This window comes from Marmota monax, unplaced genomic scaffold (genome assembly GCF_021218885.2).
Source record: "Marmota monax isolate L192 unplaced genomic scaffold, Marmota_monax_Labrador192_F-V1.1 WCK01_AAM20220418_F8-fsc00440, whole genome shotgun sequence".
Lineage (NCBI taxonomy): Eukaryota > Metazoa > Chordata > Mammalia > Rodentia > Sciuridae > Marmota > Marmota monax.
Window position 1 is genome coordinate 174,141 of NW_026693298.1, and position 26,871 is coordinate 201,011.

The following is a 26,871-nucleotide window of genomic DNA, read 5'->3' on the forward strand; positions in this document are numbered from 1 at the left end:
TCTCATACAAGGCCATATAAAAATTCTTAGCATTTTGATTATACAGAAGTCTATATTTTCTACATATTGTTCTAGTAATATATAATATAATTTACCTTTTCATAATACATTGTTTCAGTACATTAGTTCTGTTAAACATGAACATTTATTTTCACATTCAATATTTGAACACTCTTTGTACATAGTTTCACAGGGCTAGTTAGCATAAGATGCTCTTTATTACGAGGTATATGATCTTAGTTAATAGTTGCTGAAGTTTGGTATTTTTATGCAGCATTTTCCATTTGCTTTGGTCACAACACAAAAACCTTAAGGCTACTGGAATCCAGTAAGTAAAGTCCAGAGACATTACCTTCACTGTTGTATCAAATTTGTACATAACACCATAGTATTAAAACCCTTAAAAAAACTTAAAATTTGCAGTAGTTACAGATTTTCCTATCAGGATCAGACTATTTGGGAATAGGAAAGCAAAAAATGCTGCAGAGTTTGTGGTGACAGGGGGAAAAATACTAAGTTACTTTGTTATGTCTAACTAATGATGACCATCTGAGGGAACACCAAAATACACATTCCAACTGAGCCTACTAGTAACTGTTTGTGGAGGTGAGAGTTGGCTTAGCTTGACCTAGATGGTTGCAGAACTGACTTCATGTGTAAAGCACAAAACATTTGCATACTGTGATCTATGTCTTAATTGCAAGCTATATTGAGAATTTTAAAAAATGTTTTGGCTCAATTTTATTTGATGCCTTAGTGATAGCACCAGTCTATTATTAGTGAAAGGAAGCACAGTACTACAGATAAATACTGATAAAAAGCCTGTTTCAGTTAAACTAGAATGCTGGAAAATAAGTTAATTCTATAGAAACCTCTAAAGGGAGCAAAAAATCAAATTACATACATTTCAAAGGGAAATAATCAACCAGTCACCTCTGAAAGTTACACGGTGTTGGCTATATTATAATCCCTGTCCCCATTGGCCTGTAGCTGGACCACAACACTGTGCTCATTGATCTCATTTTCTGCGTCACTGCTGTCAGTATCTTGGTTGTCCTCGTCCTCATAGTCTGAAGACTCTGTTATGTTCTGATGAGAGTGGGATTCCGACAAATCCCCAAATGACTAGGCACTGACAGAAGCCAAAGCTCTCAGCAAAGGGGTGTGTTCTGACACCTTGTTTTCCTCTTGACTGCTGTCTTTTTCAGAGTCGGAGTCACCCTGAGAAGGAAGAATTTCTGCTTGCAGATGGGACTGTTTTTTTTTGTTTGTTTGTTTGTTTGTTTGTTTGTTTTAGTGAGCCAAGGGTCTACACATTTGCAGTGGTAAACATGGGATCAGGGAAGGAATCTGAACTTGTCTTCATCTTCATAGTCATCCAAACAAATGGCACAGACATCATTCTCATCTCCTTTCCTTAATTTGTGTACAGGAAGTTTCTTAAGTTGATCTTTATGAAGTCTATTTCTTCTATCTCTGTGTCTATCCTGGACAAATTTCGTGATCATGAAAATGCCATCAAGATGAGACAGATGTCCACTATGATAAAGAAGGGGATTAAATAGTATTCCGGAGGAAGACTGAATTCTGGAACCAGGATAATATGACCCCCTTTTTTATATGTGAATTCATCTTTCAGGGAATTGCCGGGTGATTCACCAATAAATACAGATGGAATATCAATTTTCTTTAACCCATCAATGTTGTTGGAACCCATGCTAATGAGGTCATCAGAATCAACGTTGTGGACTATTGCTGCTTTGTAACCTGCTCTTTGTGCATTTAACACCTTTATATCAAAATTACAATCAATTAGCACAATGAAAGCACCAGATGAATTTTCCTTTAGTGGTAGATGTATGGGGTCACAAGCACTCTCTGGTTTTGAGTTGATCAGAAAACCCTTTAAGTCTTCAGCTGGAAGTCTATAACCAAATCTTGATGGAAGATCATCAAATGTCTGAGATGCATTTTCCAAATTATATACTAAAATATCCACCTCTACAGGCAACAGGTTTAAGAAGGCAAAGAGCTGGACAGTCAAGAGGGTGTAGACTTGTGTAGCATGATCATCCCTATGGAGAGCAGCAACGTGTCAAATCACCTGGAAGCCAGGCCCGGGGACAGCTCATGGGCAGCATCACTACAGGAGAAGTCCTAACCAGACTTCATAACTGAATGCTGCTGGCCCCTCAGTCACGGTGGCATGAGCATGGCAACCAAAAATAAACAAATTTTTAAAAAGTCCACATCTCTTCTCATATGAGTCCCAGATCACCCCAGTCTAGGGGATGTGTGCCAATCCCCAGGAGGGGTCCATTGCTCAACCTGAGATGGGACAGGCTGACTGTGGACATGTGCTCAGTGCCTCATTCTCCCAAGTAGATCACTCTTCTGCCAGTGCCTCCGCCCTACCCTATGATGCCACCATTGGTAGCAGCTCACATGTTCACTGAATACTAGGAGAAATAAAGTACATCCACACACAGAGAATCATGCCACTGTACAGGGGGAAATGAACAAGGATGATTTAAATATATATATATATATATATATATACACACACATACATACACACACAACACACACACACACACACACACACACACACACAGGTATATTGGAACCAGGGATTGAACTCAGGGTCGCCCAACCTCTGACTCACATCCTCAGCCATATTTTGTATTTTATTTAGAGATAGGGTCTCATTGAGTTGCGTTTGATGAGGCTGATTTAAACTCCTGCTTCACATTCCCAGCCATTGGGATTACAGGCATGCACAACTGCTCCCAGTTTCAGAATATATTTTAAGTGAAAAATGTGAGATGCTGATGAGAATATACAGGCTTAGCATCCTTATCCAGTGCACATGGGGCCAGAGTGCTCTGGATTTCGAAGATTTTCAGATTTGGGAATATTTGCATTTATTTTACCAGTTGAGATTTTCAGAATGTGGATGTTCAACTGGTACAGTATTCACTTTTCACAAAAGAAAGGATAAAGTGTGTGTGTGTGTGTGTGTGTGTGTGTATGCACATGCTTGTGCATACCTAGATAGTGCAGTTGGAGGATGGCCTGTGTCAATGGAGGCAACCAGAAGGGGGCATCAAGGGCTGCTGGATGGAGCATTCCCAGGTCAAAAGTGCTCAGGATTAAGCCTCCAGGTTCTAGGTGCCAGATGGGGTACAGAAAGAAGAATCCACTCTTCTGCTCCTACATGGACTGACCTCTTTTGCTTGGAGCTGCTCAGTACCAATGGTGGCACTCAGCAGTGGCTGAAGGGAACCAAAGAGCTGCCACCATGGCCATTCCTTGACTTCCAGGAACATGGTCATGTTCTTCTGGATGCACTGGACAGCCAGGCAGTGAATCTGCCAGGGATGGAGAGGATGTGAGGAGGTTCTTCTCTACACAGCTGAGAGGAAAAAAAGGAGAGGAAGCAGAGAGTGGTCCTTAGAAAGGAGGAAATGGCCCTAATCTGAATCTCTTTTCCAAATCATCCCAAGGCATCAGATAGTTGAAAGTGTTGTGGACCAATGGGGTTGTTCACAATATCTCAGTTATTTATGTTTTCACCTTTTCCTGCTTTTTTCATGTGCATATAGTTGAATTCACAAGTTCATATAAACTGGTGGTGTATATAGTAGGAAAACTGCATTCTGGTAGTAGCATTCATAATAACAATGTCAAGGTCACAGAAGCTAGAATTTTTTTATGAGCAGTTACTATGTGTTTCCTTCCATATTAAATGCCTTAATATGTTTCTCCCCTTTCCCAGTTACTAAGAGACAGAGGCGGGATTTGAACACAGGCTTTGTTTATCCTGAAAATACAACCATGCTGTTTTTTTTTTCCATTATGCAAGTGATAGAGAGGAAATCTAGGCTCCAGAGATCTCTGAAGCTGGTGACCCATGATAACTCATGACTGTAGAATCAACTGGACCTTGGGTCCCAAAGACCTCTGGATGGGACCTGCCTATATCCTGTCTGCTCACCCTAGAGAGTGATTTTCTCAGATAGGGGATAGGTTGAGATCATAAATAGGCTCAGGAGGGCATGGATGAGATTATATATACCTAGATCAAGGCTGCCACTTCAAATGTGCCTGAGAAATAATAAAAACATCCTGCAGAACATCACTTGCAAAGCATCATCACACTGCTTAGGTGGTCCTTGAACCAGAAACATAAGTTTTTTTTTTTTTTTTTTTTTTTTTTCCAGGGAGATGGGTGGTACTTCCTGCTCATCCCAGATCTGGAGGATCAGCATCCATAAGCCAACACTACACAGTACCTTCAGATTCTTGAATTCCTGGTAAGATAAGAAGCCCTTGAAAGCTGCCTGGGAGAAAATGATACTCTGAGACACCATCTTCTCTTGATGCTTCTGTAGCCTGGGGACCACACCTGCCTTGAAAAAGACCTGGAAGACAAAAAGGGTACACGTGACTCCTGGTCTCAATCATGGTGACTGGGTTGAGAGGTGCTTGCAACTCAGACACCAGCTCTTCAACTTCCTGCCCCAATATTTGTTGGTAGCATCCTTTATTAAAGGTATGAAGTTTCAAACAATTTTTCTTCCAATGGCTCCTCTTTCCCTTTTTCTAGCCCTGGGCAAGTATTCTCAGTGTGATCCAGGCACCAGCAGGTTGGAGAGGGCATGGAAGCTTGTTAGATGTGCAGAATTTCTGACCCTACTAATCTGAAACTGCATCTTAACCCAGGGGCGGGTTACATACATCTTAGTTTGGGAACTACTCCCAAGACAGATGTGCTTAATATTCTCTGTGCACCAGGCTTACCCAAATGTGATAAATGCAGATTCCCATGCCTCACCAGGAAAGGGTGAATCAGTGGATTTGGGACCAGCCTGGGAGTTTGACTTTTTATAAATGTCACTGACTGGTGACATGAGAGAAGCCATGCCTGAGAAGGACCTTGACTCAGCCTTTCAAGGAGGGGCAGAGATGTGGGGTGGTGTGGGCCACCCTCTTTGACCTGGGAATAGTAGAGCTGGGCTAGCTCCCTGTATGGCAGTGATTGGAAAATCTAGTGGAAATCATCTGGACACTCACCACCAGGCTGTGGCTCATCAATAATGGATGGTGGCCTCCACAGCACTGTATTCAATGGATTCTTGGCTCCCCACAGAGTTTCCCTCTAATAGGCTTCAGGGAACAGGACCAAGAAAACCCAGAAACCCAGGCTGCCTGTGAGCTAAATATGAAGGCTGGAGGTTTGGGCTAAAAGATTCTTCTGAGAGAACCTGAGACACTGGGACATATCTACTCAAGACAGTATGCAGAGTCAGTGTTTCTGTTTCCTCAGCTCCCCACAGGCAAAGAAAAGATGTTGTCTACATGGTTTGGGTCAGTGGCAGGGGAACAAGCCCCTTTTCAGATGAACCTTTGCTGTTTACTTCTAAGAAAAGTCAAGTAGATTTCTTGGTCAGGTGTGGCTTGAAACCCTCAAAGTGTTCATTTCCCAGGAGGCTCTGGAAAGCTCTGTCTTCATTGGTGACTTTATCAGCTAATGCCTGACATTCATCCAGTAGTATTGGGGAGACTTCACAGGCATGATCCCCTGCACCATAGCTACCATGATTCTACAATGTCATAGAGGGAGAAACTAAGGCTCAGGGTCATTCACCCATGATCCTCCAGTAGTGAGGGGAAATGCCAGGATTCATTTCCTTCTGTGTTACTCCAGATAAGGCCACTGTTGTCACTGAATGTAATTGACACATGAATGGCTTCTACATTTACAAGGCTTTCCACCCATGATACATTTTAGCCTTCACAACAGACCTGGGAAGAATTGATCATGTAATTGACTCAAATTCACACATCCAGTGAGCAAGAGTTTAGACTTGAACCTGGAACCTCAGATGTCTCCATCAGACCCATTTCTCACTGTTGACTTCAAGCTTCATTTCCTCATGAATTAGGATACAAATATCTGCAATTTGAGGTTCAACTGCAGTTTGATTCCAGGTGAAACCAATGGTCTCAATCAATTCTCCATTATCAGAAACATATTTTCAGTAAAAGAGATTGTTTTGCCAATCCTATTATAAGCCATCTCTCAAAAGAAAGATGAAAATTAGCACATGCCACCAGCACTAACCCAGTGTTGCTACTGTTCATTTGTTTTTCACAAATAACACTTGGTATCAGCCAGGGCCACCAGGACAATTAGTCTAATTGAAATGAAGACATGAATGACTCATTACCCATCAGATTGCCATGACAATGACTATATTAATTTCACAAGCTATCAAGTCCCTCAAGCTGCAATAAAAATATCAATAATGGAAATGAGGGAAACATCAATTTGAATATTACCATGGGTGGAAGGGGCTGTCTGAACCACTATTGATTAAGTTTTAAGCTTTTGTATAACTAATTAAAACAGATTTTAAAAAAGATAATTGAAAACAACCGTACACAGAATGGGAATAAGTCATCACCTCCAAAGAACATTATTTTATGATTTCATTTGGTTTTGCTGCCTTTTAAGAGCATATGACCAGCCAGAGGTCCAACCATTAATGGAATCACACCTTTTTCAAAATATGTCATGACCCAGGGCACAAGCCTGCAGAAGGTTGAAAGATCACAAAGAAAAATCTGAATTATTCACATTTCACAAGTCGAGTTGCTTATTGGACTCTAGTAGAGCCCAACACCCTGACATCCCAATCTTTAAGGAATCAATGGAGATAGCAGCTGTGCCAGAAGATTTTTCTCTAAACATGCTGATATTTAAGTTTTTAAGAAAAATCTTGATATGACAATTCCCCCATTTCAGATTCTGCTGAGGAATAAGCTTCTGCCACTGGAAAAAAAAAAGTGTATAGTTGCTTCTATTTCCCACCTCACTCTATGGTAGCTTCTGGGATTGTAGGAACTGATTTTCATCTTCATGAAAGAGCTGAACAATTATCTATTTTCTCTCCCCTGGCTGAACACCATTGGTCCAGAACATAGAGGAAAACCCATTTTTTATTGCACCTGACAAGATAATTCTGGTGAATGGAAATTTTGATAATTTGGTTGAAAACTCTCAAAGATGGTATGAAGCAGTGACATTCTCTCATGGATACTGGAGGGGCCTGGCCTCTGGATGGGCCTCTGTAGTGGGAAGTGGTGACATAGGAGGATTCTAAGTCAGCAGCAAGAGAAGTAGCCCAGTTCAAAATGGGGAGGTGAGAAGGGGGAACCAAGATGCAAATCCTGAGGGACTCTGGATCAGAGTTCTTGAGGACAGGCCCCAGTGGTCTTGTTCACAGCAGTAGCCATAGGACATGTGTCTCCACCAACCACCTTATATATCTCTTCTCGATCATTCCTGAGTCAACTGTTGCTATCCCCACTTCACAGATGAGAGTGCTGGAGTCTGACCCACTGCCACAGGCTGTTGGGCATCAGAGATAGGATTCAATACTCTCTGAACCACTGTATTTTGCCTCTATACAGAGCAGGTATGACAGAAATATTGATTGGACAGATGGATGGATGATCTAAGTTGGGATTGAGGAAATTAGTAACATAAAGCAGGAACTGATTGCAGAGGAGGGATTTTCACTTGGTATTCTTTGGTACCTTTAAAATATTACACTAAATGAGTGTTATTTTTCAAAGTAAATATATGAAATAATAAAGATATCTCCAAAACTGAATAAAAGGTGACTTTAAAAAATTAATTATTCTAATTTGTTATCTATGAAAACAGAATGCACTTCAATTCATATTACATAAATAGAACAGAATTTTTCATGTCTCCAGTTATACACAAAGTAGAGTCACAACAGTCATGTTTCCATACATGTACTTAGGGTATTTGATATCCTTCTCATTCCACTATCATTCATATCCCCATGCCCCCTCCCTGCCTCTCCCTCCTCTTTGCCCTATCTAAAATTTATCTATTCCTCACAAGTCCCCCCATCCCCATTATGAATCTGTATCCTTATATGAGAGAAAACATTCCATATTTATTTGGATTGGCTTACTTCACTTAACATTATATTCTCCAACTCTATCCATTTACCTGCAAATGCCATGATTTTCTTCTCTTTTAATGCTAAGTAATATTCCATTGTGTATATATACTACATTTTCTTTATCCATTCATCTACTGAAGGGCATCTAGGTTGGTTCCACAATTTGGCTGTTGTGAATTGAGCTGCTATAAACATTGATGTAGCTGATTTACTATAGTGTGCTGATTTTAAGTCCTTTGAGTACAGACAGTGGAATGGGATAGCTGGGTCAAATGGTTCTCTAAGGAATCCCCATGCTGCTTTCCATATTGACTGTATTAGTTTTCGGTCCCACCAGCAATGTATGAGTGTGCATCAAAGCCACTTTTGATGGATCTACAAAAGCCACTTTTGATGGATGTACAGTTTTCATTTTTTCAAACATAAATCATTCTAAACCCAGCATGATGCTTTGACTACTGTTCAATTCTCATACCTTAGAAAGAATTGAGGCAGAAGTGGCAGAAAATTGTTTACAGTAAGAATTACAGAAAACAGTTAATATTATATTTTATTTCATTTTTAAAATTAAAAATTATTGTTTTAATTTTTAATTGACAGATAAATATTGTATCTATTTGTATTGAGCAGCATGTTCTGAAATATGCACACATTGTGGAATGATGAAATCAAGTTAATTAATATACTCATGGCTTCATATACTTATTTTATTGTGTCAAGATCATTTAAAATCTACTTTTTAAGCAATATTCTAGTGTACAATACATCATTATTCATTATGGTAACCATGTGTACAAGAGATCTCTGAAATTTCTTCCTCATGTCTAACTGAAATCTTATCTCTTTTGAAAAACATCTCCCTGATCCAACACCTTGGCCCCATATCCCAGGAAATCACCATTCTATTCTTTACATCTATGGGTTCAATTACTTTAGATTCCTACCTATAAGTGAGATAATGCAGAATTTAATTTTTCATGCTTGGTTTTTTTTTTTTTTTCCACATAGCGTAATGTCCTTTGAGTTCATTTGTATTACCACAAATGACAGAATTTCTTTGTTTTTTAAGGCTGCATAGTATATCATGGCACATCTACTCCATTTTGTTTACCCAATTGTCCATTGATGGACACTTATGTGATTTTATATCTTGGCTACTATGAGTAGTGCTGCAATAGATACAGTAATGCAGGTATATTTCTGACATATTGATTATTTTTTCTTTGAACATACATGCAGAAGTGGAATTGCTGGGTCATAAGATAGCTCTATAATTATTTGAGAAACATCCATAACGTTTTCCATACTGGCTATACTAATTTACATTCCCACCAAGAATGTACAAGGTGTCTCTTTTCTCCACATCCTCACCAAAAGTTATTTCTTGTCTTTTTGATAATATTTATCTTCAGGTATGAGTTGATATCTGATTGTAGTTGTAATTTGCAATATTATACTTTAATAAAAGTTTTTACTATCTGGATAGAAGACCTGAATTAAAAACCTTAACAGAAAATTGGGTAATTCTCATTAAAACAATGTACTCAAAAGAAAATACAATTATAGAATCCAGAAATCAAAACATCTATAGTAATCATACAAATGTAATTAAGACAAAAATGAGGCACTGTTTTCTTTTTTTATTTTTTTTATTTTTTTTTAATTTTTTTATTGTTGGCTGTTCAAAACATTGCATAGTTCTTGATATATCATATTTCACAATTTGATTCAAGTGGGTTATGAGCTCCCATTTTTACCCCATATACAGATTGCAGAATCACATCAGTTACACATCCATTGATTTACATATTGCCATACTAGTGTCTGTTGTATTCTGCTGCCTTTCCTATCCTCTACTATCACCCCTCCCCTCCCCTCCCCTCCCCTCCCCTCCCCTCTTCTCTCTCTGCTCCCTCTACTGAGATTCATTTGTCCCCCTTATATTATTTTTCCCCTTCCCCTCACTTCCTCTTGTATGTACTTTTGTATAACTCTGAGGGTCTCCTTCCATTTCCATGCATTTTCCCTTCTCTCTCCCTTTCCCTCCCACCTCTCATCCCTGTTTAATGTTAATCTTCTTCTCATGCTCTTCGACCCTACTCTGTTCTTAGTTACTCTCCTTATATCAAAGAAGACATTTGGCATTTGTTTTTTAGGGATTGGCTAGCTTCACTTAGCATAATCTGCTCTCATGCCATCCATTTCCCTGTAAATTCTATGATTTTGTCATTTTTTAATGCAGAGTAATACTCCATTGTGTATAAATGCCACATTTTTTTATCCATTCATCCATTGAAGGGCATCTAGGTTGGTTCCACAGTCTAGCTATTGTGAATTGTGCTGCTATGAACATCGATGTAGCAGTGTCCCTGTAGCATGCTCTTTTTAGGTCTTTAGGGAATAGACCGAGAAGGGGAAGAGCTGGGTCAAATGGTGGCTCCATTCCCAGCTTTCCAAGAAATCTCCATACTGCTTTCCAAATTGGCTCCACCAATTTGCAGTCCCACCAGCAATGTACAAGTGTACCCTTTTCCCCACATCCTCGCCAGCACTTGTTGTTGTTTGACTTCGTAATGGCTGCCAATCTAACTGGAGTGAGATGGTATCTTAGGGTGGTTTTGATTTGCATTTCTCTGACTGCTAGAGATGGTGAGCATTTTTTCATGTACTTGTTGATGGATTGTATGTCCTCCTCTGAGAAGTGTCTGTTCAGGTCCTTGGCCCATTTGTTGATTGGGTTGTTTGTTCTCTTATTGTCTAATTTTTTGAGTTCTTTGTATACTCTGGATATTAGGGCTCTATCTGAAGTGTGAGGAGTAAAGATTTGTTCCCAGGATGTAGGCTCTCTATTTACCTCTCTTATTGTATCTTTTGCTGAGATAAAACTTTTTAGTTTGAGTAAGTCCCATTTGTTGATTCTAGTTATTAACTTTTGTGCTATGGGTGTCCTATTGAGGAATTTGGAGCCCGACCCCGACTGTAGATCGTAGCCAACTTTTTCTTCTATCAGACGGCATGTCTCTGATTTGATATCAAGCTCCTTGATCCATTTTGAATTCACTTTTGTGCATGGCGAGAGAAAGGGATTCAGTTTCATTTTGTTGCATATGGATTTCCAGTTTTCCCAGCACCATTTGTTGAAGATGCTATCCTTCCTCCATTGCATGCTTTTAGCCCCTTTATCAAATATAAGATAGTTGTAGTTTTGTGGATTGGTTTCTGTGTCCTCTATTCTGTACCATTGGTCCACCCGCCTGTTTTGGTACCAGTACCATGCTGTTTTTGTTACTATTGCTCTGTAGTATAGTTTGAAGTCTGGTATCGCTATACCGCCTGATTCACACTTCCTGCTTAGCATTGTTTTTGCTATTCTGGGTCTTTTGTTTTTCCATATGAATTTCATGATTGCTTTCTCTATTTCTACAAGAAATGCCGTTGGGATTTTGATTGGCATTGCATTAAACCTATAGAGAACTTTTGGTAATATCGCCATTTTGATGATGTTAGTTCTGCCTATCCATGAACAGGGTATATTTTTCCATCTTCTAAGATCTTCTTCTATTTCTCTCTTTAGGGTTCTGTAGTTTTCATTCTGTTTTCTTTTTTAAAAATATTATTTTTAGTATTTGATGGACTTTATTGTCTTTATTTGTTTATATGGTGCTGAAAATCGAACCCAATGTCTCATGCATGCTAGGCGAGCATGCTACCATTGAGCCACAATCCCAGCCCCTGAGGTGCTGTTTTCAATCACTGAAGTAGTGTAAATATATTCTATTTTCATGTAAAACTAATTAGAACAAAATTTTAAAAATACCTTAAACACAGAATGTTAACTATGTAATAAAGGTAAAACTCTCAAAAAATAAATGTCATTGTTTAAAAAAATACCTAATTCTGAAAAAAAAGTATGGTTTGGGAGCAGCATTAATATTTTTACAGTATGTACTTGGAATAATACATGTACATATATACACATATATGATGTGTATAAATTGTCATAAAATATTGATATCCTATGATTTGACAAATGTCCAGTTAGAATAATCTGTCTAAGGATATTATCCAAATGGAGCTTAACAAAATATATAAAAATATTATTGCCCCAATATTTATAATGTTAACAAAATTGGATGTAATTACTGTATGGAAATTAATGGAATATTAGTATCAACAAAAAATTTTGCAAATAATGCAGGGGCAAAGTTTAATTGCATGGGTGTTCATTAAGCATTTTTTATGATAACAAAATTCACAATGTGGGATTTTACATACTTATTTAAATTGATGTTATAGAATTTGTTGACATGAGGATGTGAATACTTAAAAGTTTTTGAAGTGAAAGTTTACAAAGGAGTGGTTAAAGGTGAAAGTCTTACTTCTCAATTTCAAAACTTAGTACAAAGCATGACAAGGTTTTACAGGCATACGGATAGATTTATAGAGCAATGGAATTGAATTGAGAGCCAGAATAAATACACATCTATGGCCAATTGATTTCAACAAGGGTGCTGAAGCCATTCGATGGGAGAAGTGTCTTTTCAACAAATGATGCTGTACAACTAGACATGCCCATGCAAAAGAGGGAATTTGGACCCTTGAAATCATGTCATATAAAAAATTTTAACTCAGAAGGGATTAAAAATATAAAAACTCTCAAGAGAAAAGGCATGAATCTTCATGATTTTGAAGTAAGCACATTTTCTTAGATATGGCTTTTAAACTATAAATGATTTAAAAAACTATATAACATAAAATTCATCAAAATTGAAACATTTGGGGGTGGGGGGTGGGCATCAAAGGACTCTGTTCATATAGTGAAAAGATAACCCAAATAAAGGGAGAAAATATTGTTAATCATATATCTGATTAACAGATATATGATATCTGGATATGATTTCTGGATAATATTGGTCTATTATCCAGAAAAAAATGACTCTTTAAATTCAATATAAAAACACCTACTAAAAAGTAGCCAAAGAACTTTAAGAGACTTTCTCTAAAGAAGTTATACAAATTGTCAATGAGCACATGCAAAGATGCTCACTAGCCATTAGAAAAACACAAATTAAAATGACAGAAAGATACCATTTCATCAGACAACACACACTCCTTTAGAATTGTTATAATACAAAAGGAAAAAAAATAACAACTATTCCCAAAAATTGTGTAGAAATTAGAATGCTTATACTTTGCTGATAGGAATGTAAAATGATGTAGTTATTGACCCAGCTCTCAAGACTACAAAATCCTACTCTTGCACACATGTCCAAAAGACCTGAAAAAAGTTGTGTCCATGCAAACATGTACAAGAATATTTACAACATTATTTATAATTATCAAAAAATGGGGTTGGGTTTTTAGATCAGTGGTAGAGCACTTTCCTAGCATATTTAAAGCACTTGGCTTGATTCTCAGCACCACATACAAATAAATAAAATAAAGGTCCATCAATGCTGAAAACTATTTTTTTTTAAAAGTGGAAAAAATTTCAATGATGAATGGATACACAAAATATGGCATGTGCATACAATAGAGTATTATTAAGTTATAAAAAGAAATCAAGTATTGATTCATACTACAACATGAATGAACCTCAAACATATGCTAAGTATAAGAAGATAGTCACAAGAGATCACATATTATGAATCTATTTATTAAAATGTCCAGGAAATTAAAGAAGAATGAAATTATGGCATTTGCAGGTAAACGGATGTAGCTGGAGGATATCATGCTAAGCGAAATAAACCAAATACAAAATAACAAAGGTGAAGTGTTTTCTCTGATAAGCAGATACAGATTTATTATGGAGGCAGGTAGGGAAGAATGAAGGAACTTTGGATTTGGCAGAGGGTAGGGAGAAGAGGGGAGGGGGTTTAGGGTTGGGAATGACCATGAAATGAGAGGGACATTATCATCCTCTAATTATTCTACTATCATGTATAACTAATTAGAACAAATTTTTAAAATGTCCAAGATAGAGACATCCACAGACAGAAAATAGATGGTTGTTTGAATCACATTTGAAGATGGCAAGCAATGAGGAGTGATTTACCACTGGGTAAATCACAATCTTTTTGTTGTGATTGAAAATGTTCTAAAATTGATAGTGGTGTGGTTGCACATTATGAATACACAAAAATTCTTGAATTGTACACTTGAGCACTGTCTCCTTTGTTTAATTGTATGTTGACTTTAAAATTTAGAAGAGGATTCCAATCCAAATGGACTATTTTATCTCTGTCTCTGGTTGGTGGAATTACATATAGGTTTTTAGTTTCTTCATAATCCAATGCATTAACTAAGTTATTTCCAATCAATATTTATAATTTTTTAAAAAATATTTTAGTTGTAGATGGACACAATGCTTTTATTTTATTTATTTTTTTATGTGGTGCTGAGCATTGAACACAGTGCCTTACATATGCTAGGAAAATGCTCTACCATAGAGCCACAATTCCAGCCCCAACATTTACAACTTGTAAAATAAGGAAAAAGTTTGAATCTTTAATGTAAATATGGACAATTTTAATATTCAACTTATAAAAGAAAGGATAAAAGTAGTCACACACTGTACAGCCTTGAAATGTAAAGGTATAATACTAGTAATGGAAAATGGAATAAAATGAAAATAAGTATGCAAAAGAGATAAAAATTTGCATGAATTTAAAAATTGTAATTTTTTGGTAATGTTTATCTTTACAAGTATGAGAAATGAACACCTTTGCCTCACAAATTAAATTAGGGTTTTATTTGATATTGAAAATGCTATTGACAACATTATCAAGGGCAGGTGCCCTCTTCATTCTTCAAATCTTCATTGGATATGGTTCCCCTAATTTCTTCCTGGAATTTTCCCTTCTAATCTTTCCCTGTTGTTCAATCTAAGTTTTCTTTTTCTAATTGTGTTACGTCTATCCAAAATTGTTCATTTCCTCTAATGCTCTAAAGATTTCAGGTTATAACTTTGAATAATATTTTTTTAATAATTTAAACTTTTAATGTTTATCTAGCTTTTTGAATTTTGTTTCTTTTATTCTTTTGTCTCTTTAATTGATTAGTGGTTAATATATTTATCACATTTACTTTTATCTCAGTTTTGCATACTAAATACACTTTCCTAATTTATTTGATTTCATGCTTATTGCTTTTCTATTTTAAATTTGCTATATATATTTAACTTAGGTATAAATCATTATTTTTCTCTTTTTCATTCTTGTTAACATCTGGCAAAAGATAAAAGTTCCTCTGATTCAGTTTTATTTGTAATATATATATATATATATATATATATATATATATATATATATATAGTGACACCCTGCTGGGTGGCACACAGCCCCATGGTCCCAGGGAGGGCAGGACCCTTTGGTGGAAGAGGGGTCCCCACTGTGCACGAAGGTATCTCATGGACCTCATTCACTGAAGCCACCAGAAACAGCGAATTGTCCGGGTGTGGCGAGGCCAGATAAGGGGCACCTACTTCTTGTGCACCATTTCACTTGGCCACTGCGGAGCACTCCACTGCACATTCGCCCACCTGCCACTTATGGCTCCACCCGGCTGCCATCACTCTCTAGAGCGCATGCCCATGACCCAGAAGAACATTCTTCTTAGCAACTGCAGGACCGCGTAAGAGCCGGCCTTCGGGAAGCCACAGTGAGTCTCTCACTGTCCCCTCAGAAGCCACCCTGGGCCACCGGGCCAGGCCTCTCAGGACGCCTTGAAGCTTCATTCTGTACCTAAGGCTGCGGCCCTGGGCGAGCATCCACCGCCTCTGTTGGCTTTCCCTGGCCAGGGAACCCGCTCCTGCTGCCTTGATCCCCTGGATGCCTTTCTCCTCCTGCTTCCATGTAGAAACCAGAGCCTAGCAGGCCCGCGGAGGCTGGTAATTCAGTTGCTAGCAGGGAAACTGGGCATGCACAAAAGCTAGTCAGTTTTGGTTCTCAAGTCAGGCAGCTTGTGAATTACTGGAGCGCTAGCAGCACTAGGAGGAGGAGGGGAAGAGGATATGGTCGCTGGTAGCCAGGACCACCATCACAGGGAGTGAAAAGAAAATGACCACGACACTCAGAGCAACCAAGAGATCTGTGTTGCAGCAGTGTCTGATTCACAGGGAAGGAAGAGAAAAAAGAGAGAGAAAGAGAGCAGGGAAAGAGAAGGGAGGGAGGGAGCAAAAGCGAGAGTGGGGGAAAGTGAGAGAGAGAGAGAGAGAGAGAGAAGGAGAGAGTGAGAGATAGGGGAGGGGGGCCAGGCAGGAGAGAGCTTTTATAGCCAAAATCTAATGGGTTATCTGGTTGGCATACAGAGATTAAATCATGCAATAGTTGCTAAGGGTATCATCTTCTGCCTTCAGGCAGACCGGGCAGGGATGTGATGTGGGTTTATGTTGCACCAGATGGGTAGGGGCTGAGTGTTCAGCCTTGAGGAAAACAAGAGATAAGGAACCACATGGATGGGGATTGAGTGTTCAGCCCACCCTGAAGCTAACTAGGAGAGGAAGAGTTCTTCGGGTGGGCAAGACCCTCTTACCTCTTGGGAGTGACTTTGGTCTCTTTTTGAAAAAGGGAATACAAAATAAAGGAAACATAAAGGAGAGGGGGGAAACTAAAAGGACTGGGTGGGGGAAGGCCTGACCAGAAATGGCAAGAGTATGCAGGGGAACCAGGTGCATGGGTGGGGCGGGTGGCTCTTCCCAGCCCAGAACACTGCTATTTGGGCAGGTGCCTGGGCGGCTGTCTGGAGGCAGCCACAGCTGCACATGAGCTGAGCACTCTTAGAGTCAGGAGACCCAACAAGGGGCAAGTCAGAGCTATATCTGATCCTGTGAGTTCCTTATTCCACGAAGATGGCAGCAGGTTTCTAAGAAGACAGGCATGGAAGTGTAGCTCTGTACAGGGATTCAAGAGCTAAGGACAGTGGCTTCCTGAACCTCCAAGAGGCAGAAGACCAAGATGTGGTGGACCTGATGACTCTTGCGTTTTGGGGAAGCTTAGAGAACTGGCATGGGAAGGCCACCTGGAGCTAAACTGCCAGGTAAGGACTGTTCTCGCCACCCAGCTCTCAGAAGCAGGTGACAGTAGCAGGTGATTTATTTCTTGGTTTATTTCCCTACTAAAGGAGGAAAACGTTTTCTGTGCTAGTAAGAAATAATTTTTCTTCAGGAGTTGAAAGAAGAACAGTGGATGGTACAAAAGAGGCTCTTCTGTTAATTGTAGGCTTGGGGTAGGGCTTGAACCTCAAGAAGGCATTCTGCTGAGGGATTGGAGCTCCCCAACTGAGGGTGGGAAATTCAGAGGTGATAGACAATGGGATGTGTCTGTAATGGGACAAGAATAAGGCGAGAGGTGGCCAGGTGATAGCTGTCCCATATGGGACCCAAGGCAAAAAGCATCAGGTTTGGTGAAGCTCATAGGCTGTGTACGTGTATTTGTGTATGTGTCCACACTTGTAGGCAGAGTGCCAGGTGGGGTCTTTGTTTGATTTCTTATGTTTTTTTGGAAAGCACCCAGGTCAACCTCCTGGAGGAGCTGCTTGTTTGAATGACACTTAAGGGATGGAAAAGGGAAATGTGGCTCTTAGAGTAAGGCAGGTGAAAGTTTAGCCTTGCTGTGCTTCTTGACTCACCCAGAGAGTCTATACTTGATAAGCTGTGGCTACTGCATTGCACTGGATCTCCTCTCTGGAACCCTCTTCAGGCACAACCTCCTTACAGCAGGGATGATTTCTGATTGTTTTTTAAAGGGTGGAGGTTTGGAGGGGGAAAATTGACTAGAGCAGTAGATTCCTCCTGTCTACTTGGCTGGGTGTATGCTGGAGTTGTGATCTTGATCTGCATGCTTGTACATGAGTGCTACTTGCTGCAGCAGATTGGAAGTGAAGAGAAAGCAGGAGTTTGGGCATTGATTGCATCCAGATGGACAGATGTCAAGCATGCAAACATTCATTTACATAAAGTATGCAAATGTATGAACCTGTTGGAAATCCATGAGGATATGTGCTGCCTACCTCATGCTGCTGATAGTGTTTGCAGTGTGAATGGATGGATCTCCTTGGGGAAAAAAAAATGTATGTATCAGAGCAATTGTGTTGTTAAGCACACTGACTATTTCATGGTGTGCTTTGCACAGACCTTTATTTCTCCCTTGTCTTCTGAATTGCAACAAGGCAAATAACCTATGCCCCATTTTAGCCTTTTTTTCAGGGTTACTATTTAAACAGAAAGTAAGCATGGTTCATAATTATGTAGACCAAATAATTATATATCGTGAGATCATTATATTCTGTGAACCATTCTTCACTATTTCTTATATTTGAAACATTGCCCATGTATTTGCTTTAGAGAGAGATCATGCATGAGTATGTACTTTTGCAAAAAAAGAATGAGGAATCTAGAACAGGCACATACATGAAGAAAGAATTGTTGTGGCCAAATTTTTTTTTAATGAATTATTTTTCTTTAAAAAAACATAGGATAGATTTGATATGGGATGCACCCTCTTGTTATGGAAGCTAATATTGCAAGATGCACATTTGTGTGGAACATGCCTTCCCTTTCAGTGTGTGTTCCAACACAAGTGGTTCCATCCCATGCTTCCAACATAAAATAGATTGTCTATAGATTTTCTTTGCATGGTTCATCTCCATTCAATGAATATATATTGATTTTTTTTATAATTAATGACTAAAGCTCCAAGGTATTATATTTTTGAGGGGTTTCTATATGGAAATAATCTTACATTACTAATTGAAAAGTAATTATGTTGTAGGTCTGATTTAGATGGTTTTTGTATGCTGGTTACTGTGAGATTGAACATACATGTAAATAGTGATGATGAAAAAAAATTTTCCCAATAATGTTGGATAACAATTTAAATGGGATTGACAGGTGAAAGAACTCTAGGATGAAAAGTAGATTAAAAAAAATTGGCAAGGAAAGTTACCATGGGGGAAAAAGTACAAGTTGGGAAAAGTAATGTATGGAATTGGTTAAATTTAGAGAAAGAACAACTGTTATAATAAGAGTTTTGTATTAAGCACACACTGAAACTTATTTGGAAAAATTTGTTTAAAGATTAGAGAAATGTATGAATATTCTTTACCCTCTTTCTTCCTGGGGAGGAGGAATAATAAAATATCACTTTTTTTTTTTATCCTAAAGATGTGCACATCTTTTGAATGGAATTTCAGATTAGAAATAATTCAGTGTTTAAAGACATGTATTTCAGATATTACTAATTTAATTTTTTAGACATCAACCCAGAATTAATTTATTAATTCTAAGTTCCTTAGGTTTCCCTCTTAACTACAGACAATTTGAAAAACAGAGCAAATTTTAGTCTCTAGACAAACGAACATAATAAAGAGAAAACAATATAGGCCACAAATTTTGTAATAACAGTTTGACAGAGGATAACCAGATATAACAAACAGTTTTTCCTTTTTTAAAAAAATAGTTATATATGGATACAATATATTATTTTATTTATTTTTATGTGGTGCTGAGAATTGAACCAAGTGCCTCACATGTGTGAGGAAAGCACCCTTCCACTGACCCACAACCCCAGTCCCAGTTTTTCCTTTTTGACAGAGTTTTAATTTACAATTACCAAAGATTCATTTCTGAATTAAAAACTATATAGATTGGATAGCAGTACATCTTGATTTGAAATGAAGTGAAGTGGCATTTCCTAGACTATAATGTGTGCTCCATTAGATAATTTTTTAAAAAGTTTTACTAAAATGTATCTACATTTAGGGGTTGAAAAATAAGTTATATAAGTCATTTGCCTGGGGCAGCAGGGTAGTGTGACACTTAGGGGCACATGACCTCCTTGGAGTGTACTCTGGATAGATAGTCAGTGTACACCCTTTTGAAGGCCTCACATTGCCAAATCTGAGTTTTCCTTTATTTATTTACTTACTTTTTTTTATTTTCAGGTGACAATTATGCATCTTTATGGGATACAGTGTGATGTTTCAGTGTATTTATACACTGCATCATGATCAACTGGGGTTATTTGGTGAGATAGTCATTTCAAATATGTTTCATATATATATATATATATATATATATATATATATATATGTGTGTGTGTGTGTGTGTGTGTGTGTGTGTTAGTTGTAGATGAACACACAATATCTATATTTTTTATGTGGTGCTGAGGATTGAACCTAGTGCCTCACACATGCAAGGCAAGTGCTTTATCAGTGAGCTATATCCCAAGCCTAACATGTTTTTTTCTTGTATTGAAACTGCTCAAAAGCCTCTCTTCTAGCAGTTTTGAATTATACCCTGCAGTTTTATGAATACTGGTCATTCTGCAGTGTAATTAAATACTAGGCCTTTTTTCTATGTCTGGCTGTGGCTTTGTACCCACTGACCAACCTCTCTCCATCCCTTCTTCTCCACTGCTATCCTGGTTCTGGTCTATGGTAACCACTATCCTTGAGCCTGTCTTTAAAAATGAAAGAAGGAATTCAGAGTCTCTGTTGCTAGAGCCTCTGTGTTTTTAAGTGAGGCATAAAATTTACTTTTTAGGATGACTTTTACCAGTGTTTGAAAATCACTTTATAGTTGAGGGTGTGTGTGAATGATATACAATACGTAAAACATACATTAATTTAAAATACATTGAATGGGAAACAAGTTTTGCAAGTTTCAGACCTCTCTGGTGGACCTCCACTTTTCAGTGCCTGGATTAAGGAACCAACATCTGTATGCATGGCCCATAATTTTGTGCAAAAAAATGTCATCTTTCTTGGACCATGCTGTGTGTCTTAGAAGCAATTGGTGATTTTGAAAAAAAAAATGAGTTATTCTTATTTTCAGGAGAAATATGAGAGCTTTCTTTAGGATTCTCTCGTTAATGTCTTTCAAATTTTGAAAGTTTTTAGTTCATGAAAGCATAATTCTTTAAAATTCGTTTTATTCTTGATGAACTGACCTTTTCCCATGCATATTTTTTCACTCTCAGTGTTTCTCAGGGGAAGTTTCTAATGCTGTGTCATTTGAGTGTTTGATTTCCTTGCTGCTACTTTGACATTAAGCCTCATTTATTTCACAGGATGGGGGTTTATTGAAAGGAAGAGAAAATCCAGTGTGTACTAAGCATGGGGTGTCAACTGAAATAGGTCCTGAAGGAGGGATGGGATTTTACAAGTACAGATGGTGTGATGGAAAAAGGCATGCTGAGATATCCTGGAGGGAAACTTTGGGTCAGGAGAGGGCAGGACCCATGTTGTCTGAAACACAGGGATGTAGTAGGAGGGAAGAAAGTAAAAAGCAAGATAGATAGCTGCACTGCAGCCTAAGGTCCTGTATTGCTTATCCCAGGGTGTTATGTGAACACACAGACACTTTTTTCTGCTGTCCATGGTCCAATGTCTGCCTTGATGAATGTGTTCATTTGATGGATCCGACTTTGTAAACTCTCTAGCTCTCAAGAGAATTCTTTTTTTTAGAGAGAGAGAGAGAGAGAGAGAGAGAGAGAGAATTTTAATATTCATTTTTTTAGTTTTTGGCAGACACAACATCTTTATTTGTATGTGGTGCTGAGGATCGAACCCGGGCCACACGCATGCCATGTGAGCATGCTACCCCTTGAGCCACATCCCCAGCCTTCAAGAGAATTCTTATGAGTACAGGTCATTGACTACAGTCATTTCCATACCAAGAGCTCCTTCCCAGCCTTTCATGCAGACTGAAATTTTCCAAAGAGTCAGAGTGGAAGCATTGCCGCAGTCTGGCTGGGCACAATCAGGAGCCACTTGTCAAAAGAAACTAACTTTATTTTTAGAACCACACACGCCAAACAAAACAGCCTCTCAGGAAAAACCCTCAGAGCCTCAACTGCCACCACCGGCTTTCCACAAGCCTCTCTCTCCCACACAAGCTTCTCTCCACCTCCCACAATCCTCCTGCTCTTGAGGCCGATTGGCTGGGTCACGTGGGCGGAGCCAAAAAAGTCCCCCAATGAGCAGCTCCCTGGTCTGAAAGGGCAGGGAAACAGTCCAATGAGCATCACCACAGAGGAGCCAATCAGCTAGATGTTGCTGGGGCCGAGGAGCCAATCAGCTAGATGTTGCTGGGGCCGCTGTGAGCCAATCATCAGCTGGCAGCTGGAAGTTTGCTGGCAGCTGGAAGTTTGCTGGGGCCCCTTCGGCTGTGGCTCTCAACATCTCCCCCTCTCTGTTTAAACAACAAGCATGTGGCTTAGGGACCTTGTCTGTTAGGCAGTCCAATTCAACATATGGTCCTTACCCGTCATCGGATGAACTGACCTCTAGGCGTCAGCCTCCTGTCTTAGGTTGGTACTACTGCAATTGGATCATACCCGTCACTGACTACCGGTCCAGCATACAGCTATACTTATGGATAGGCCTTTGCACCAGTGGGGGGGGGGTGAGGTTCTTTGCCTCACCTCTGTTGGCCCCCAAATTTTAGACCATCACTAGTAGAGGAGGATGCAAAATGCCATGACATTAAGCCAATTGAGGGCTCCTTTGAAAAATTGTACCACCAGTGACATCATCAGCAAAAATACCCCAACACTACCACAAGTCGCTAAACCAACAGATAGTTCACAATGCATAGAGGTGAGCTCACAATGTGTCCAGGCAAGTTCTGCAAGCAGTTCAGTGATGGCTATTGTAGAAGCTGTAGATTGGTTTTATCTTTGACTTCACCAGCACTGGGATGAAGATAGGAATTCTGGCAATAATGGCTAAAGAAAAAATTATGTAACATTACAGAAGGCACTAAAAGAAAACAATTTTCTTAACAATTTACATTGTCTTCACCGGCACTGGGATGAAGATAGGAATTCTGGCAATAATGGCTAAAGAAAAAATTATGTAACATTACAGAAGGCACTAAAAGAAAACAATTTTCTTAACAATTTACATTATCTTTAAGAGAATTATTAAATATAATGAAAAGGAAAGGTGAAAGTAAACAAACAGATCTGTTAACCTTCTTTTTTGTTTACATATTAAAACAATCCTCAACAGTTGTTTACCCAATTTAAATTAAACCATATAAATCACGTGAAAAAAAATATTTGGATCCATTTTATCATGAGCGCTCATCATATATGATATATGGACATACGTACATTCAAACATATAACACAAAACACAAGTGTGCACACATAATATAATACATACAACACATAACATTATAGTAAAGGCCTTATAACTTTTTACAGGTGAAATCTCCATTGCAATGTTTAAAAACTCTATAGTCAAAAAATAGAACTGATCAGCAAAACATTAACCTAGGTCTGTATGAGCTCAAAAAACAAAATAGAACTTCATGATATGGCAATGGGCAATAATAAAATAGATATTGAAAAAAGCATCCTGGTTCTGTTGCAGATGTAAGAATAGCCAAACTGGAGTTTTGGATATCAGTTGTTATGGATTTGAGCCAAATCATCTTCTTTTTGGTCTGTAGAAATCGCTTTAGTTAATCTTTCTGGAATCCAAATCGGCTGCTGTTCTCCCTGTGGAAACACATAAACAGACCCCCGACTCCAGACAATCACTGGGTCAGGATCTTGGTTAATCTCTCTGGAATCCAAATCGGCTGCTGTTCTCCCTGTGGAAAAACACAAACAGACCCCCGACTCCAGACAATTACTGGGTCAGGACCTTTCCATTGTCCTGTTAGAATATCCTTCCAAAGTACCTTGGGCTTAGGCACATTTTTTGGACACATATGCCTTTCCGCAGCACTACGTCCTGATGAATCCAAATTTTAAAAGTTTAGAGTAAAAAGGGTTATTTTAAGTTTATCTTTGGGGAATATATACCCCTTCCCAATTCCTTCTTTTTGCTTTAATAAGTACATTTTAATAGTTTGATGAGCTCTTTCAACTATGCCTTGTCCCTGTGGATTGTATGGGATTCCTGTTATATGAGTAATGCCAAATGTTGAGCAAAATTGTTTAAAAGAGGTAGAAGTATAACCAGGGGCATTATCTGTTTTTAACTGTTTTGGAACACCCACAGTGGCAAAATTTTGTAAGCAATGAGCTATAACATCTTTAGTTTTTTCTCCGGCATGAAGGGAGCCCATCAAAAATCCAGAAGAAGTATCAACTGTAACATGCAAATATTTTAATTTTCCAAATTCTGGCAAGTGTGTGACGTCCATCTGCCAAATATGGTTAGGTATCAATCCTCTAGGATTGACTCCAAGATTAACTTGTGGTAAAAAGGTCACACAATTTTGACATTGTTTTATTATTTGTCTAGCTTGTTCCTTAGTTATTTTAAAACGCTTTTGTAAAGTATTAGCATTGACATGGAACTTTTTATGAAAATTTATAGCTTCTTCTAGTGTAGAGAAAATATGTATGTCATGTGTAGTTTTATCTGCTAAATCATTGCCCAAACTAAGGGCTCCAGGCAATCCTGTATGTGCCCTGATATGTCCTATAAAGAATGGATCTTTTCTGTCCCAGATTAGACTTTGTATAGTGGAAAGCAAAGAGAAAACAGTAGAAGAAGGGGAAATCCTACCAGCATCTTCAAGAGATACTATAGCATTAACTACATACTGACTATCAGAAAATAATTTAAATACAGAATCTTTAAACATCACAAAAGCTTGTAAAACTGCATTAAGCTCTACCTTTTGAGCTGATTGTTTGGGTACTAAAAATGTAAAAGTTTGATCAGGGGTAACTACTGCTGCTGTACCATTATTTGACCCATCAGTGAATATATTTGGAGCATTCATGATAGGTGTTTTTCTTGTCATTTTTGGAAAAATTACAGGATGCAATGACCAAAAAGACAATAAAGGATTAGATGGTAAGTGGTTATCAAATGAAACATTAGATTTGCACATGATTATTGCCCAAGTATTTAACTCATTAGCTAACTCATCAATTTGATTCATAGTATATGGAGTAATAATTTTATTGGGAGAAATTCCAAACACTCCCTTTGCTGCTTTTATTCCTTTGAGTATTAATTGTCCTACAGCCTCAGGATACCTAGTAAGAATAGTGTTAGGAGAATAAGATAAATGTATCCATAAAAATGGACCTTCTTGCCAAAATACTCCTGTAGGAATATTTTTTGTTGGTAGTACAATAAATAATAAAGGCAAACTTATATCAATTCTATCCAAATGCATATTTTCCATATATCTTTCAATGATTTTTAATGCCTTTCTTGCTTCAGGCGTTAACATTCGGGGTGAATTTGGATCTGATGGACCTTTTAGGATATCAAATAAAGGTCCCAACTCTCCTGTTGGTATACCTAAATAAGGCCTTATCCAATTTATGTCTCCTAATAACTTTTGAAAGTTGTTAGGTGATTTGAGTTGATCTACTCGTATTTGAATTTTTGGTGGACGGACCATGGTTGAGGATAATAGAACTCCTAAATAATTAATTGGAAAATTTAATTGTACTTTATCTATTGCTATCTCTAGATTATATTTTTTTAATAAGTTTGTAAGTGTGGCATAACATTCTAGCAATGTGTTTTTATCTTTGTGTGCTAATAATACATCATCCATATAGTGAAATATTTGTAGTTCAGGATTTTGATTTCTAAGTGGCAGTATTACTTTGTTAACATAAATTTGACACATAGTTGGGCTGTTAGCCATCCCTTGAGGGAGTACTTTCCATTCATATCTCTGATCAGGACCTTCATGATTCAGTGCAGGGATAGTAAATGCAAAACGTGGACTATCCTCAGGATGAATTGGAATTGAAAAAAAAACAATCTTTAATATCTATAACTAAAACATACCAGGTTTTTGGCAAAGCAGACAACTGAGGAATCCCTGATTGAGCAGGTCCCATAATAACCATCTCATTATTAATGGCTCTTAAATTTTGCAATAATCTCCATTTACCAGATTTCTTTTTGATGACAAAAATGGGAGTATTATGGGGAGATACAGAAGGTTGTATATGTCCTTCCGCTAATTGTTGTTTGACCAGGTCATGGGCTGCTTGTATCTTTTCTTTAGTCAGGGGCCACTGAGGAACCCATACTGGTCTTTCTGATTTCCAAGTAATCTTTATTGTCTCAGTGGCCCTTTCTGAAAATCCAAACCATGTCTGTCTGTTCCTTGATCTATTTGTATTGGTGCTGCTATACCTTGTTCTTGTTTTTGTAATCTTTTTCCTTTCCTAAAACATTGTCTAGTCATAATAGTGGGTGCATTTTGGTTGATGTTATTTGTTAATGTCAAACCTAATTGATCTAGGACATCTCGTCCCCATAAATTTATGGGAAGATGATCCAATACATATGGCTGTATAGTTCCTTCACATCCTTCAGGATCCTTCCAATCTAATACCATTGAACTTCTATGGGGATTAGTTGCCACTCCTAGGCCTCGAAGCGTTTGAGTGGCTTGTTGTAATGGCCAATGTTTTGGCCATTCTTGAAGAGAGATGATGCTATGGTCTGCACCTGTATCCAGTAGCGCATTAAATTCATGTCCTTGAATATTTAGTTTTAGCATGGGGCGAGAATCTAAATTTAAAGAAAGCATAGCCCAGTCTACACCTGTGGAGCCTAATCCCTTGGAACCTCTTTCTACAGTATGACTGGAAAATTTATCATGTAGGCTGGGTATTATTAGTAACTGTGCTATTCTATCTCCTGGTGAAATTACTGATATACCCTTTGGAGAACTGGCTATAATTTTTATTTCACCTTCATAATCGGGATCAATTACCCCAGGACTTATCATAAGTCCTTTTAGAGTAGAAGAGCTGTGTCCCAATAATAAGCCTACTGTTCCTTTGGGAAGAGGTCTTTCACCCCTGTGGGAATGATTTGAACTCCCATCTCTGGAGTTAGTACTGCTCTGGCAGAGGCGCAG

At 38.3% G+C, this 26,871-nt stretch overlaps 1 pseudogene; it reads right to left on the bottom strand.

Moving 5' to 3' along the window:
• Positions 1-942: 942 nt before the first annotated feature.
• On the bottom strand, positions 943-4,830 carry LOC124100909 (E3 ubiquitin-protein ligase RNF13-like; annotated as a pseudogene).
• Positions 4,831-26,871: the final 22,041 nt, after the last annotated feature.